The sequence below is a fragment of the Sabethes cyaneus genome, chromosome 3, assembly GCF_943734655.1.
Source record: "Sabethes cyaneus chromosome 3, idSabCyanKW18_F2, whole genome shotgun sequence".
NCBI classification, from domain to species: domain Eukaryota; kingdom Metazoa; phylum Arthropoda; class Insecta; order Diptera; family Culicidae; genus Sabethes; species Sabethes cyaneus.
In genome coordinates this window covers 62,447,425-62,465,488 of record NC_071355.1, presented here as the reverse complement: position 1 = coordinate 62,465,488, position 18,064 = coordinate 62,447,425, and the positions used below count along the sequence as shown (strand labels likewise).

Below are 18,064 nucleotides of genomic sequence, written 5' to 3'. Positions count from 1 at the left end.
TGGTAAGAATGTCGCTATCCTTTGTCCAGAATGCAAAGAAAAGGGCTGGTTTGGAAAATTTTAAGGGACCGGTTCGTAACGCGGTGCAAAATCCAGAATTTGCTGAAATACGATAATTGCGATCGTTTACATGATGAAAGGTACTACTAGGTTGTTTTCGGACAAATTCCTGTACAAGAATTTTAACCTCGTTCGATTGGCAGGGTCCCTCGGGTGCAAGGGTGAAGCTGTAAGCGGAAATGGAATTTGGTTACCCAAAAAACGATGGGCCGTGTTCGAGAAAAAGTTCAAGCAATAAGCTACGGTACGGAGAAGGACAGCTACAACAAGCGTAATACACAGCAATGTTATCGATACACAAATCAAATAAAAAATAAAATGCATAACCAACTTTGATGTACGATTTTTTATCCATTATAATTACCTATTATTGTATCCTTGTATCTGCAGTTATATTACGTCCTGTTAAAAGCTGTCAACTAATGATGCTACGAACATTTTAATCTGCTGGGGAAGGGAAAAGAGTCATCTACTCAACAATCTGCCACAACACATATGCTTTCAATATCTTTATTCAAGCTTTTTTGAATAAAATCAACTCAGATTTATTTCAGAACTGAAGAAACAGCAATCAGATAGAAATGTGTTTGTTATTTAACAAAATAGTGAAAAATCATAATCCCTTTATGTACAGCAAACGGCACTGGGATGTGCATTATAAACCCGTCGTTTTATTTCTTTCCGTTATGATGGCATGAAAAGAAACTGCGCGTAAAGTCTATCTAGGTAGGTACTTGCTTTTCAGCTTCCAAAACCAGAGAATCTGAATTACGATTAGATAACATTCATTCAGCAGCAGCTTTAGCATTCGGCCAGGACGTTCTAACCTGAAAAGGCTCTAAGCAACAGTCAGCTTACACTCGCCGCCCACTCGTGGAAGCGGGGGTTGCCATTGAAAAAGCATTAAAAGATTACCATCGCCTGTAAAGTATAATCTCTTTGCAGACACGCGAGAATAAATGTTTTCCATGAAGCTTGAAACGCAGTGGCACAAGCTACTCTCGGGAGATGAATGGATTTCATTTTTGTTTAATTTTATTGGCAATACTAGGTAGTGGTTTTGTTTTCACTGATCGCTTCCAGAAATTTGGTTTTATTTCTGTTGTTGTTATTATAACCTTATCAATGCGATGAGTTTGAAATCAATCTCATGAAAATTTTCAATCAATACCTAGGATATCGGTTATTTTTGTATTATTTGTTTGCTGACTGGCCCAAAATTACATGCTATATTTGTACTGTCTAATTATAACACGTTCATGCACACCAGTCAATGTACAAAGTCAGTGACTGTGGAGAAATCCGTGAATGAAACTCATGCTAATTGTAAATCAATGATGTTTTTCTACGAATGAATATTGCTACCTAGTGGTTATGAAACCCGATTCAAAAATGTTTGAAAATTGATAGAATTTTTAAAAGCAATTTGCACAAGAAAAAGACGTCAGAGTCATGCACGTACTACGTAGAAAATACATTCAATTTAAGTCTTTAACGTTAATTTGGGGATTAATTTAGACTACTGATCTCATTACACCGACATTATATAGAGGATATTTCGCAGAAGAATCGTTTTCCAACGGAGCCCTTACGGTAGGTAACAATTTCGCATGCACTGAAACGTTGCCAGCTAAGTCTATTAGTCAGCCAAGATTTTCCTTTTTGCGTGTGTCGCTAACAACAGTGTTCAGCTGCCATGAACCGAGCATGAAAATTATTCAGCGAAGATTGAGATGCTAATGCTGTCACATAAAGGTAATACGTTTTCCTCTAATCTGTGCTCTGCTTATTATCCTCGGGTAGATAGATAGGAGCAGTGGAAAAAAATCTCATCACATCCTCATTCGTTTAGGTTGAAAGTGGCCCTTTCCTGCTATCGGTCCTGAAAGGCCGTGAAAGAATGCGACATGAAATTTGCTTTGAGTCTGTTCAGTCTCTAATCTACCCCACTAGTTAGTTAGAGATGTGGTTGTTTGCAATTTGCTAGAGGTAAATTATTTCCCAAATCTGTATAGTTGCAAATTCTTTTAGCAGCCGGGTACCTACCCGCATACCAAGTTGTTGAGTTGATTGCGTTCGGAAAACTATTCTAGGAGTGTTCTCTCATTCCTATAGAGTTAGCTTCCCTGTTTTGCTTCAAAACTGTTGCCCGTCCGAATGGTGGTATAATGTTGATGAAATCCGAGATCGGATAAAGTTGTATGCAAGTGCATTCCCCGTTGCTTGTTGAATATGCACTTCAACAAATTCCAGATCGGTCAGCTTGACCTTCATCCTGCCTGCAGTTCTACAAGTTAAAAGTAATGCGCGGATTTGGACGAGGGATAAGAAAATGAAAAATTGCAGCAAAATAATTCCTCTATTCTCTGTTTGCGGAGAATAAAATATTTGTTATACAAAGCTGGAAAAATTGTTCTTACAAAAGCAGGAAAGCTGCACTCAGAATAGTGAACAATTCCAAATGCGTGAGTAGAAAGTAAAGGATCCCAAATAGGTTGAACGATGGTTATTTAAATCATAAGAGTTATATCATTCTTCACTTTTTACTTGGGAAGATAAAAACTGATAACGTGACTCGAGTGTGCGGCTAAAAACCAAAAGAAGAAATATATCGGCATGTTATTGCATCACGTTATTTTAAAGTTATTTATTTGCATGCTAATGAGTTTTGTTTTTAAAAATTTGAAAAAGGAAGTTGCGTCATTAGCGGGGTTGATCAATCGAATTAAAATTTTAGGAAATTGATTGTGGGCTCAGAATAAATAATTATGCCTATTTTGTTTGAAAAGAGTTATCAACTCTCAAGTCGATTGAAATTATTCCGATTTGTACGGTCATTATTTTTTCCTCTCTGATTTTTATAATTTTTTTACCTGGTAGACTGTTTACTAACTATTATTGAACTTTTTATTATTCCAAATTTTTCTCAAATTAGTTTCATTCCATTTATGTATTGCTCTTCCCATTTTGTGCAAAAAATGTTGCCAGAGGTTAAAGAATTCTTCGATTCTAAGAAAAACAAAATTCTTTCTATATGAAAGCAAGTGCTGTTGAGCACTTTAAAGCTCATCAAATTGTTACTAAGTGTTAATCATTAGTAGGAGTAAAGGTCAAAGTGTGAATTCCTTGCACAATTGTGAGGATTGTTTTGCTCGATCTACAAATGCTGATGGTGGTACAGGTACTGGAAGACTGATGGTTGATTTGTAAAAATCAAGTAATAATTTATCTAGCAGTTACATGTAATTTTTGTTTACAAGATAGCCTAAAGTAAATAAGTGTTGGAACCCAACTAACTGGCGTAAACAATGCATTATGATGCAAAAGTGACAGTAGTGATGAGAAGTGGAGCTCTCGCATACTCCAATAATAGAATATAACGGGTGGCAACTAAAATTTTGGAATTTTTTTCTCAAACTGTCAAAAAAAGACAAAGATACATTAAGAAGATCTGATTTAGCGACCTTAAAGATACATTATCCATTGTTGAAAAAATAGTGTACATTTGAAAACGATCCGTAATCGGCTGTTCGGCGAAGCTTCCGTTTGATGTCCGAACAGGAGCGTTGTACGGTCGTCATGTCAACTTTGCGAATGCATCTCTTGATTCTACCAATCAACTGTCTGCAATTTGTGTCTCTCCAGTTAATTTTGAACATCAAGGAACTCAATATCCCGACGAAATCTTCGATTAGGCGCACTGAGACAGATTTGTCGGGTCGTGGTTTTTGGGTAAAAATGGGATCGAATGGGTATTCAGGAACGATTGTGTTTAATGATGTTATGCGATGATGCTCTATCCGGTCAAAATACGTGTTGTCCATCTGCATGATATTTTCATAGAAACGGGATCAAAATTTTTTTCAAACATTCGCCTGGTGCACATCTATTGATAACCAAACCAGAGGGCTTGTTGTTGAAGAAACGAGAAGGAGAACGATGTCATTCTGCGTCCATAATTTTCGCTGGACTTCCACTACCTTGCTTGCGAATAGTTGTCGGGGATCTTAGGACATGGTAAACAGTCGAAAGCGCAGCATCTTCGCTTTTTAAACGTTGTACCGTATACTTTTTGCTGAGATTTCTGTGGCAGTTCGTAGAATTGTACAACGCGCTCCAGACATGTTCTAGTTTCGGCGCCATTTTAAGCAAAACTGGGCAAGCATAAACAAAACAATAAATATTGAAAAAAAAGAGGAGAGAGAAAGCTAACACATACATACTCTCATTTATCTCTGAGCTCGTTTGTTGTTGAGTATAGGGCCGCGAAAAAATTCCAAAATTTTAGTTGCCACCTGTTAGATAATGAAATGGGTATGAAATGGAGAGAGTTACCTGGAAGGAGCGTCAAACATAGCTCTGGCTCTCTCAAGCTCCCACCTGGCGCCTCCACGCAGATCTAAGTCAAATGATGACGGTCGATGGCCTTACCCGGAAATGCTTCATGTACTTACTGAAGCAGCTAAGCTAGGAGGTGCGAACTAGAGCGCCTGTTCTCCAGGTGAGGGGCGGCTCACACAGCGTCTGTCTCGTAACGGGCGGCTGAATATGAAATGCTGTATCCCGCAAGCTATACCTAAGATGGCAGACCCATCAGCGGGATGTAGGTATCGCGACCCCGGTGAGGTAGTATACCGAAAACTCAATTACCACGAACAACGAACAAAGAAATTCAGGACGGAACAATCGGTATAGGACACGGCAAGGGACAAGGAAACGATTAAGGGATAACGATTGGAAACTTGGTACTTGGAATGTCCGAACTCTCCATGAACCGGCACGGGCTGGCTTGCTTGCTCGAGAGCTGCATCAACTCGGAGTGGAGATCGCTGCTATTCAGGAAGTTCGGTGGCCAAATTCCGGAGAAAGGGAGTTCCGTGCAGTAGACCCTATTGCAGGCACTTCTTTTAAGTACCACATCTACTACAGTGGCGGTAAGAAAGCTGAACATGGAGTCGGTTTCGTAGTGTTGGGAAAACAAAAGCAACGAGTTATCCGGTGGAGGCCCGTAGATGACCGTATATGCGTGTTGAGGATTAAGGGCAAATTCTTCAACTATAGCCTAATCAACTTATACGCACCGACAAATGATAAATCCGATGATGCTAAAGACGAGTTTTACGACAAGCTTGAGAGGACCTATGGAGAGTGCCCAAAACACGACGTGTTACGGACACGAATCATGGACGCTAAAGGAAGCTGATCGGCGAGTGCTTGGGGTTTTTGAGCGTAAAATTCTGCGATCTATACTTGGTGGCAAAATGGAAAATGGAGTATGGCGCAGACGCATGAATCACGAGCTGTACCAAGTATACAAATATGCTGATATAGTGAAGGTAGTGCAATGTGGCAGGCTGCGGTGGGCTGGACACGTGGCCAGAATGCCCGATGAAAGAGTACCCAAAACTATTTTCAGCAGAGAACCAGGAAGAGGCCGTAGACTCCGAGGCAGACCCCGCACCCGGTGGGTGTGTGCTGTCGAAGACGATGCACGTTCAGCTGGTGTTCGTGAGGATTGGAGAACGGCAGCCCAGGACCGACGGTACTGGAGGACTATAATTCGTTCGGCGCAGGATCGGTAACGGACCGTTGACACTAAAGTAAGTAAGTAAGGGTAATTGGAATTTCTTTCGGGAAATTGAATCAAATATAGTCATATAGATAAACAATCTCACAATTAAGTCAAATTATTTTTTAATATATAACGATAAGAAGAAGAGGCGAACCAGCCGCAGGCTGAAAACCTCTCTAATATAGAATTAAAAAAAAAAAAAAAAAACGATAAGAAGGTTATGATGAATTTCACTGGCGCGCAAAGCATTAACAGGGGCGACAACCTTCCAAAAGCATGTTTTGATTTGGAAAAATCAAGTGCTTGTAGAATGGATCTATTTTTATGTAGTTATTTACTTATTGCAAACCTTTTGGCCGATTAGGCCAAAAACTTCCGTGTTCCGTGAAAATTTGCCGTTCCGTCTGGGATACCTCGAGATAGTCATCTCGGACCATGGTTTTTTTTCCTTGTATACTTCAACGATGCGAATTCCAAAATGAGAGGTCCACGTTACTCCTTTGCCGTTTGTGTTTGCAGATTGATGTAGCACAAACCGTATGAAGGTTAATCCAAGCAAGTGTGCCATCGTTACTTTTTCAACAAAGAAAGAATCACATCACATTTCAATACCTGCTTTTGGAACGGTTGGAAGGACAGACTTTATCAAAGAGTTAGGCGTGTTGCTGGATAGTAAATTATCATTCCACCAGGATATATCTTACGTAGTCAGTAAGGCCACTAGAAATCTCGGTTTTATGCTCCGAACCGGCAAGGCTATCAGCAACATCTACTGTCTAAAGTCCTTACGCTGCTCATTGGTGTGTTCAATCCTCGAATATCGCTGTCAAGTTTGGAATTATATGGGAGTTGATAGAATTGAAGCCATTCAATGCTTTGCCATTCGAAGCCTTCCATGGAGAGACCTTTTCCGATTGCCCTCCTACGCAAGTCGCTGCCAACACGTGAATCTGCACACTCTAGCTGTCCGCTTCAACGTTGCCCGTGCAGTTTTCGTGTCTGCCGTGCTTCCTGCCAGAACGAAATATCCAGCTTTACTCATCAGTACACTGAAATCGCTTTTTACGCGGTTTTTTATGCGACTATTTTTACGCGGTTTTCGGAATTTACGGGTTTTCGGAATTTACGCGGTTTTCGGAATTTATGCGGTTTTCGGAATTTACGCGGTTTTTAGAATTTACGCGGTTTTCGGAATTTACGCGGTTTTTTACGCGGTTTTCGGAATTTACGCGGTTTTTGGAATGCACGCGGTCTTCGGAATTTACGCAGATGTGCTCAAAACGACTATTTTTTCGCGTAGAGTTGAAATCCACAAAGTTTTTTTTACGCGAAATTTTTGTTTTTTTACGCGGTTTTCGGAATTTACGTGGTTTTTTTACGCGCTTTTCGGAATTTACGCGGTTTTTGGAATTTACCCGGTTTTTACGCGGTTTTCGGAATTTACGCGGTTTTTTTACGCGGGACGTATCCTTCGCGTAAAAAGCGATTTGAGTGTATTCAACTACAGACAGCCCACACTCGGGTGGTCTAATTTTCTCACACACGCGTACTTAATCTAACCAACATGCTGACATAAACATCCTTTTCGGACTGTCGCTCTTATTTATTTATGCAATGCGACGAGTTTTTGCGAATGTGTATTTAGCTAACAGCTACGGTCATCGCTCTCATTCGACAGTGCAACCAGAGCTGCTGATACCGATTACCCGTGAATAGAATCAAGAATCGAGAGCGAAGATGACGAAAAAAAGAAAAAGTAACGCGCCACAAGCCCTCACGGGCAGCTGATTTCTCGCAAGTTATTTGACTCGCGAGTATGCTGTATAGAAAGACGATATTAGGCTGTTCTTTCGTGAGTGTGTAGGTAGCAGACTGTCTGCATACAATAACAGCTGTCAACTGTTTATCTAACGCTTGCGTAAGTGCCGTGAGCGTTGAATGCGATGCTTTTTATACCCTATCACGTGAGAGCAAGCATCGTTGGCATCTCGCTCGGTTTGCAACATAGGCCAGGTCCAACGAAGAATTTCGCGATGCCGTGGATTTTTGCAAATTCCAGCCAGACGAACGAATCTAGTTGGATTTCCAAAATTATTCAACCGAGTTGCTGAATTTAAGTTTAATTTGTCTAGGAAAGCAAATAAACGTAATTTTAATTAACTTTAACTTAAACTTTATTTTCAATTAAAAATCAGAAACTAAAATTAAAACCCAAAAATCAAAATTAAAAGCTAAGAGTCAAAAGTAATCAAAAATAAAAAAAAACAAAGGTCAAAGTTGAAAGTCAAATTTCGCCAATGGGGTGAAGTTTATCGGAAAACGTCTTGCAAGTTTTGTTCAAGGCAGATGAACAATTTTGTCTAAAATTTGAAGTGCAGTTTTTTTCGCCTAGAAATGGAAATTCGGAAAAAAAATTTGGGAGATTACCATAATAAATAATTAATTAATGCCTAATTAACTAAAGTTATAGTTACCTGAAGCTTGTCATTCCCATTATCGATCCGCTATACATCAACGTACGTTCAGCAAAATATAATTACTATTTTTTTTAGAATGGGATTTGACTACTTTGTCCATTAATTTGAACTTTTGTAGTATAATTACTATTTCAAAATGAAGTAAATCTATTATATTGATCATGACTTGTTCGTAAAGCCGACTTTTGCACAATCTGGAAATTAATGGAAATTTGGTTACTGAAGACGGTTTATTGTCTGAAGTGTCCATATCTTTCAGCGCAACCAAGTTGAAAGGACGTTTGCTGGTTTATTATCAAAACGTGCGTGAATTACGCTACTAACATCGAACTTTGACATCATAGTCCTCACTAAAACGTGATTCAAACCTGGATTTGCCTAGAATTTTTCATAAGATGACCACCATTGCAATGGTTGATGGCTTACGATCGCATGCTTTTGGAGGCTTGCATTGTTTTTTTAATGCCAGTAAATTCCAACACCTCGGGCAAATTGCTACGGCAGCCCACAGAAACTCACGCTTTACCGATTTAGTTTTGCCTAACGATTGTGCAACGCCAATTTGCTTAGTGTAGGAAACAGTAAAACCTGTGGTCGACACTGACCATCCTGCCCTGAAAGTTACAGTTGATTAATCAGCTTCTATGGGGGGCTCCGCAGCCGCAAGGTTACCAAGTCTGCTTTGATAAGCGAATGGTCGTGGGTTCGAATCTTAGTAGAATCAAGCCATTCGATGTCAAGTGACTTTAGCATGGGTTATTCTCCGGGCCCCCTCATTCACCCTTCCTTCATGATGCTGAATTTACCCACTGAAACCTCTTGAAACTACAAAAGTCCCTCCTATAGCTAAGTGTACTGGTCAGAGGAACGAATGAGTCCTCGCCAGGGACGACTATATGGGATAGTACTGGCAGTGAGGAATAAAGTGGATAAAGTAGATCAAGCTTTGAAGGAAGGGTAAACCCCAATACACACAAGCACGCATAAAACTTAATAATCATCATACCGCTCATTCAATAGCGAATATAGCAAAAAGAAATGCAGTGCAGGTCATACAGCAAACACCCGGGCGATATCACAATAGATCAACTATACTGGTCGCAGTGATAAGTCCACACAGGAAAAAAACCAGCTTCTATTGAGTTTGAAGAAAATTTGAGCGCAACAGACTTGGACTTTCTAAGAGCGGTGTCGATTGGCTTTGCGTTGAACTATTTGCGACCGTTAATGATGCTGTCAGTTACAATTTAGTCAAAATATGACACATCCAATCTCCGGTTGTGTACCCGCTCGCAAATCATTTCAGAAACCAGCGTGGGGTAATGCTCACTCACGGTTTTGAAGTGTCTCAGATCTTCAAGCAGTTCAAACAGTTCTGGTCGTTCATGAATTCTAAGAAAAACGAGGTAGGGCTGTCTGTAGCCATGTTTTTAGATTACCTGCAGCGCAAACACAGCAGGTGAATTGTAAACTCTTTGCTACTTACTCACATCAAAAATTTCTTCAACACTTTTACTGCATCGGAAGCACAAGCAGCCTCTTCTATCGAAGATACACCACCTGATATTCGAATTCTTTGCATGTAACTAATCAACTCGTTGAAATCGTAATCAAAATGATATGAATAATTTTATTTGCTTCCTGCTGGAGCAAATGGAATCTCTTCATGTGTTCAGAAGAAACGTACCACAGCTAGCAATGTTGTTTGATTCTTTGCCGTAATAACGGAATGTATTTTCTACAGTGTGGAAAATCCATCATTTTTCTCCTTCATCATTTTGCACAAAAAGGGAGATCAGGGAAGCGTGGAAAATTACCGCAGTACCGCGTCACCATGTGCGTTGTGCCTGCACAAAAGTTTTGAAAATTATCGTACATAATGTAGTTATTGGCAATAGTTTACAATATATATCCCTCGAGCCGCACGGTTTTATCCTCAAAAAAAGATCCGTGTGCAAGTAGACGCGATATATACAGGCTGTTAAGCCTCATTCGACCGAGTCGACCACGAAATATAGTATTATGGAATCGGATGGGAATACTTAAGGAAGCAATTTAGGCTCGTTACTGTTTGCACTATAGCTCTCTATACCACCCGGATGCCGCTGGTTTTACGTTATTTATTACATCATACTTGACTACCTGAAGCTATAACAAATAATGAATTTATTTGAAGTGTGATGCAAGAAAATTTTGTTGAGAATCAGTATCTTCAAATGCACGTAATTGTAATCACGTTACACCGCAATTAGAGCCCGATTATCGTTAATTACTCCATTTTCGCTTATGCACTGCAACGAGTTAACTACATTTGTGACCTAGGCGTAGGTCTCAACCTTATACTTACGTCTTCCGCTTACGTTTCGAGGGCAAATAGATAATTCGGATTTTATCTATTTAAAAAATTGTTTATGAGTTCAGGGATCCTTACTGTCTTCCTTCGCTCTATTGCGCCTTAGTACGCTGAATACTCGACTCGTGCTCGATAGTCTGCTGGCCATTTCAAGGTATTGCAAGAATTAGAGTCGTGGAAAAACAGTCTAGTTCAGTTCAACCAAATCTACGAGATATTCGATTTTGGTATCGGTATAACAAAGGACAAACATTAGACAATGAAGAATTTGTATAGAGATACATTTTTTATCGCGAATTACTTTAAAACTTAAAAATAAATATATAAGTAATAGCTGATTTCAAGTTTTATTACAAACTAAACAGATAATGCAGCTACTGTTGAAAAGCATGAAGATTTACTTGAGTTAGAACATTATAATAAATACCAGCAAAGATTCATCACAAGGGTACAGTTTTGTGCAAATCCTCTGCTATTCAACGAAGCACATACTACGGGCTTTACGATCGGGAGTAAGCCTTATAAGTTACCGTAAATGTAATACAGTCAGCTACCAGCTAGTACAGCCTCAAGGCATGTGCCGGTTAAATAAATAAATAGATAGTCATTCAATAGGATTGATCTTACTACAGTCCGTTCGATTGACACCATTCACAGGACCGTTTACGATACCTTATGTACAGCAATTGTACATTTCACATCGACTACCGACTTTGTCCGATAAGTGGGAAAATCGTCGCGTCATTTTCATTTATCGCCTTGCATCAATAGACTATAAATAGAATCATTCTGTTGTTTTATCCATTCATTTTTCCGCACATATCGATACACTCCGCACAGTGGCAGCTAACATGTGATTTCCATCTCTATCCTCCGATTACGTAGAGCAACGGTAGTTGGTTCCATTTTGGGACGAGTTAACAAATATTTTTGTTAGCAGTTTGTGATATCTGTTGTGTGTTGAAATAACTCAGAAATGTTTGTGACAATTGAAAAAGGAAACAAAAACCGGGTAAGCAACAACTTTTGATCTTTTACCCTAGCAGAGCCAACGTACTGAAAGTAGCTACGTCGGGATATCCTGACCTAATAGTTGCGTGCTACTGCTGGTGCTGGTTTGACTGCCTATCTTGAATTTATTATGTCTATCATCATCATCATCATCATCATCATCATCAGCATCATCCGCTTCGAATCTGATTGTTTGTTATTGTTATTAGTTTATGACGTGAAGGATGATCCTCTTGTCGATACGAGACTGAGGAAGCTTAATGCATGCTGACAACGAGCAACAACCCACTGTTGGATGTTGGATTGCAAAGAACAAGTGGAAGCAATAATACAATGGGCTGTTCAATACACCCACCGCCGCAGACTGATATGGATGGTTTATATATAAGGATTGTTTTTGATTACACGTGATGAATTTTATATGAACAATTTCTAATCTTGTTCGTATTGAAAGAGAGCGCGCGCGTGTTGAACCAAACCAATCCTTAGAGGATTGTTCTGATGAATCAGTTACGTGTTATTGGAAACTCATTGCAATGCATTTTTGTCGGTCTATAATATGGAAGGAGAAGAATGGTGTTGAATAATCTAGAAGTTATATCAGTCTGCCGATTTCGTGTTTTGACTAATTCTTTGTTATAAGAATTGTTTTGTTATAAAAATGGCCAATAGTGATGCTGAGATTTTCCCCAATAAGATTTTCTATCTGTTACAAATGAAGGAACCATACTTTAATAAAAAATACTTACTTATTTTGTAGATAATCAACTTTTTCTTTCCTGTTGTTCAACCTCTGTCGAGTAAAAAGGAAAAGGTATATATTAGTCCTTTCTATTTAGTTCTAGGAACAGAGTTTCGGTTAACTTTTTTTACACGTGAATTACCACGGAATGGTATCCTACTTGAATATAATGCTTTTTGACGTAACATACAAGTATAGAATATACGCTGTCGAGGCGCAAGATATAAAATTATGGGAACTCATCGAATCGAAACGATGAAACGGGTTTGGCATGGTGATAAGAAGAATGTTAGAGCGGATTACTATATATGCGATATACCAGGAAAAGCTTATCTTTTGATGCCCGTTCTTTAAGAAATGTACAAAAAAAAATTGATACAACTCTATGTTTATCGTCTTTTTATGTCTCTTGAGCAGCGGAATATAATAAAAACTCAATAAAATAGCAAACTTACTGTCGCCAAAAATACACCATTTCGATGATTTTTGCATGACGTCGAAAGCACTTTTTGTGCACCTGCTGGTTTCATGCTTCATTGGTTGATCCGACGAATGTGTAAAAGCTGGGATGATACAAATAAAGCATCAGCAGGTACATGGCAGATAAATTACAGATCGCTCATATCAACATTCCGAGTTTAAACATGTGATCGCTCATGTGAAAAAAAAACATGTAATATTCTTCGGCTCTGGCAGGAGCCTATTAGGAACAAAGGCGTTGCAAAGCTTGTTTTATATCAGCTCCGTTAAAGTTTCAATTATTTTGGTAATAACTGTTTTTAAAATATAATAGTTACGTTCTTCCTAAAACAAATCCCGGATTAGAAAAAGTTATTATTCTAGTAAATTTTCACACTTCAAAAGTTGTTGTCTAGCAACATTTACAATTTATAGGTTCACATTGGCTCAATTTCTATATTAAAGTCGTAGCCGTTTGAAATCCTCAATCAGTCGGGAGATGCACAAACCCTATTTTCTGCCGTAACCGACGCCACCGCTTCAGGTTATCGATGAAAAGTCGCTGAGCAGTGAAAATTGCTGTTTGGTTTAGCCGGAAAGCCGATTGGCCTGCTGCTGCTGTACTGTAGTGAATTGATCACATAGGGATTCTGTTTGTTTTTTTTTCTATCTATCTTTTTCCTCCCTGACAACCTGGTTGAATGAAGCATAATGTCACTTCTGTAATCCGGATTATATGGTCCGGATCATATGTGTGATTGATGCAGCTTGTTTACGGAAATTCGAAAAAGCAGCATTTCCGGATGGACTGCTGCCCAAATGGTAAGTTTTCGCTGCAATGAACACATATCCTCTGCTGGATTGACATACGGCTTCACAGAGTTGTTTCTTGTTTGTTCTTTTACCCAACTGTTCATGAATATTTGATATCCCTTGCGTGACAGTGATTAGGTTAGATAAGTGCCCGGCTGTCATTTCGTAACAGGAAGTTTTCTTGAGCTGTATAGAAACGTTAGAAGTTTGATTTGGTTCGGCTTCATAGGTTTTGTTCACCCCACGGCAAACTATGAAGTCTGATTGACTAAGGAAGCAATTGAACTATATTAAGATAAGATAAAGTGCAAAGGTCATATAAATGATAGATTACGATAGAATTAATTTTTATTGTGCTTTGCATATTACTCTTCATCCCAATGAATATTCTCATGTCATAATCAATATATTTGAAGACTTTAAAGGGTGTACCACATCAAATTGCATCACGGAAAAAACGCTGTAGAAAATTGCCTAGTTGACCGATCCTTTTTAAACTTTCAGACAATGAAATATAACCCATTAGTAAGTTTTTGACATTTATTTATTTCATTCAATTTCAGTGCCATAACCGCATGCTCGCACCTTACGCTGAACTCCACTCATAAGGTACTGATACAACAACGGGCTGCAGCTTCTTCTGTACGGAAACCCACTTTTTCGTTATGTCTTTCACAGATTAGACATCCTTGGGATGCTTCCGTAGTGCCTGCTTCATAATAGCTCAGAATTTTTCGATGAGCCTTCTCTTGCCAAATCATGTATTTCTTGAGAAATTTAGAAAATTTCTGCTTCCTTACTTCCTCCGGAACATTAAACTTGTGCTGGGCGGTAAAGAACAGTTGCGCCCGGAAGCATCTCCTTGATGAGACAATGAGGCTTCGTCAGCATCTGAGTGTACAGTTTCCAGGCCCGTGGCTTTCCCACCATATTTTACCGTTCGTCACGATTTGGCGTCTGTGATGTCCTGCTTGTTCCTCATCTCCCGACTGACTCACTCTCATCCCATTTATCGAATCCGATGCTTTTTCTCTAAGCCGGTTACACGCTACCGGCAACTACCCAAACACACATTACACATTTCAGATAAATCCTCTAATATCGTATAAATACCTGGATGCCACATCCTCCCATGCATAAAATGAACAATTCAATATATATCACATTGCTGTTGCAGTCGTCAAGTTATTCTTGCTTGTTATCTTGAAATTTGTTAACTCTCATACATAGCCTGTAAAGAAAATCGTTATCCGTTTTGTAAAGTGACGTGCTAATATAGAAAATACTACTTGTCTTAAATCTTTGTTAGGACACACATAATAGTCCCAGCACAGACTAACAGACGTAACACTGAAGCCTCATTCCTTCGCTAAAAAACGATCATTCTAAATGTTCACTCAAGCCAAGACTCAAACAACAGTCGTTGCGCGAGGACGCCGCGCACTTGCGCTGGATCTGTTGTCAGATAATATATAAGTAAATTTATAAGCATTTAGCATTGCTAAATTTATGGCAACCTAGTCTGGTGTAGCGCGAAGACTGCACCAGGTGATGCTAGTGTTTCTTCCAAGTTTTAGGGGTGTCATTGAAACGATGTTTTGTTAGCAAATTTGTTCGAAGTGTTACATCTGTTAGTCTGTGGTCCCAGTATCTACCAGATCTTGTCGTTGATGTTGTACGTCTACCAACCTTACCTTCCTGAAGTCAATGGTCATGATATTCTACTACTCCAATATTTTAACGGTTTCAAAACATTGGCTCGACTCAATCTTAATATACTTTCGCCATAGCTCTCTCCTCAGCTAAACCAATATACACTGGCCATGGCCCTTTCGCCGGCTCAACTTTAATACGAATTGCCATATCCATTCCATAAAAAAGAAGAATATGAATAAAATTTGAATTTCATGACACTTTTGCAATAAGCATACCATCATCCGGGGCGAGATTGTGCCAAAAAAGCATATATTTTTGTTCTTTAGCTCAGTATACACTTTAGGAACTAAGTTGATTTCAAACCTGTCAATATATACTAAATTGTTCAATTAACAACTACCGTAGAGATGGTTTAGTTACAATGAAACCTAATTTTACTGGAAGTGCATGAACTTTGGCACAATCTCACCACTTCTAGGGAGTGACGTTGTGCCAAAAACATAAAGTTAGGCTAAAAACTTGAACAGTGAACATTAGCATGTTTGTAAACAATATACATAAATATCAGTATAAAGTAGTTCATATGGCGCCGTACATGAACTGAGTGGACTATCAGGGGTCGACCAAAAACGACGCATCATACAAAAAGTATGAACGAAAATAACCCGAGGCGGTCTGAAATAACTAAAAATGAGTTCGTAGTCAATGGACAGCCTTTATATAGCCAGTAGCGTTTCTAGGGTTAACAAGGGGGAGATATATGAAGGGGTGTATCCTAAGGGGGCATACCTTTTTGATCATTTAACAAAAGTAACCATTACTTCGTTCGAGAACCCGCGGCCGCAGAACATGTGGTCTATCCCACCTTCCTCCCCCCTCCTTAAAACTGGCAGTTTATACACGGTATAATATATTCGTCTTATATTAGAGTGTTTATTCAAAGTATCTGAAATTTCCAGAGAAAAAGTAAAAATTAGTTTAAATTATTTAGCAGACTTATGATGCTGTTTGCTGCAAAATGGATGATGCAATCTAATCTGTCAAAATATTGTGCTCAATAGTAAAGAATGTGAGTATACTAGTGTATACTGATGTATTTTTGTTGTGTATGTGAAATCCACAAATTGGATCATGATGATCGATCTTGGCACAATCTCACCCCCGTGAAACTCGAAAAGTACAAAGGTTCGAAAAATATTATTTTCGTAATCTAAACTTATCCAACGCATAATAACCTTTCAATACATTGTAAATGATTAGTTTATATATCTTCAAGATAGCAAGTTGATGCGATTTCTTGTTTGGGTTGGTTTATGCAGGACATTTTTTATAAGCGTTATTTCCGCGTATTTTTGATCGCGAACTTTGAAATCCTGTTTAGGCTAAATAGTTAGCTAATATTATCTGTGTTCCATTCTAAGTTATGAATAAATATGTTATGTTCATCATTATTTTGAATTTAGGTCACCAGTTTCTATAGATATAATAAATTTTCACAAATAAAAAACCGTATTAAAAAACCTTTTGAAGAGGCATTGTTTATTCTACAAAATTTACACACCCACCGGGTGTGGAGTCTGCCTTGGAGTCTACAGCCTCTACCTGGTTCTCTGCTGAAAATAGTTTTGGCTACTCTTTCATCGGGCATTCTGGCCACGTGTCCAGCCCACCGCAGCCTGCCACATTGCACTACCTTCACTATATCAGCATATTTGTATACTTGGTACAGCTCGTGATTCATGCGTCTGCGCCACACTCCATTTTCCATTTTGCCACCAAGTACAGATCACAGAATTTTACGCTCAAAAACCCCAAGCACTCGCCGATCAGTTTCCTTTAGCGTCCATGATTCGTGTCCGTAAAGGACAACCGGGAGGATTAGTATTCTGTAGAGCGCCAGTTTTGTGCGAATTTGCAAACTACGGGACTTCAGCTGGCTACGTAATCCGTAGAAAGCCTGATTCGCGGCTACAACTTGTCGTTTTACTTCGCGGCTTACATCGTTGTCACTTGGGCTCCCACGTTCTCTACCAGCAACTATGTACTTCGTTTTTGGTGGTGTCAATGGTAAGTCCCAATCTCGTCGCTTCCCCTTTAAAAGGCCTAAAGGCCTCTTCCACTGCTCTACGGTTGATTCCGATGATATCGACATCATCCGCAAAACCAAGAAGCATGTGAGATTTCGTGATGATAGTTCCATTCCTTTCCACGTTTGTCCTTCGTAATACACCTTCCAAGGCAATGTTGAATAGCAGGTTAGAGAGTGCATATGCAAGGGGATATCCCCTTGCTTCAGTCCATCCAATACAGTGGTTTACCGATTATATCTACCCGTCCGAAAATTTTTGGTAGATATATTTGGAAAGTAGACAAATTTGGGGAAAAATAAATTGCTCCAAAATAATTTAAATGAACGAAAAATATTGTTAATGCTGACCATTTTCTTCAATTGTGTATCATTTTAGTGTAATTTTGCGCTTAGGGCTAATTTAATTCATATCAACCATTAGCCATAATGCATGTCAACTCAGCAATATTATGAAAAAAGACATATCGAAATTCAAAATTGCTCCGATTTTATTCAAATTTTATGTAATTATTCCTTTGCAGTAAATTTGAGATCCGTATTTTTATTTGCTACTTATGGTTCTCTTTTCTTCTCCATTGTCCATTGCATTTTCGCATCTTTATTCCTTAATTTTCAGGTTCTGTTTTTCGGCGATGTAGTCTGTATTTAGCAGCTAAAACGATGTTTTGCTTCTATATCCGACGTTTCGGTGATTTTATTCCACCTTTTTTCAAGGAAAAGAGGCTGTACGTTTTGTTGTCTGGTGTATGTGTGTATCTACTTTGTGATCGTCCATGTAATTTACAAATGGCGTCCAATTTATATTGTACATTTAATATAATAATTTGTTGTA

General features: G+C 38.9%; 1 protein-coding gene across 3 annotated transcripts in view; it reads left to right on the top strand.

Annotated features, from left to right (window-relative positions):
• LOC128741366 (uncharacterized) overlaps positions 1 to 18,064 on the top strand; it is a 106,686-nt gene that overhangs the window by 25,403 nt on the left and 63,219 nt on the right. The window contains exon 1 of one of the 3 annotated variants that reach the window (XM_053837143.1): positions 5,637 to 5,660. The exons of the other annotated variants lie outside the window; for them this stretch is intronic. The gene's annotated coding sequence lies outside the window, so the exon portion shown is untranslated. Of the gene's footprint in view, positions 1 to 5,636; positions 5,661 to 18,064 lie in introns of those variants that run through there. 3 annotated transcript variants of the gene reach the window in all.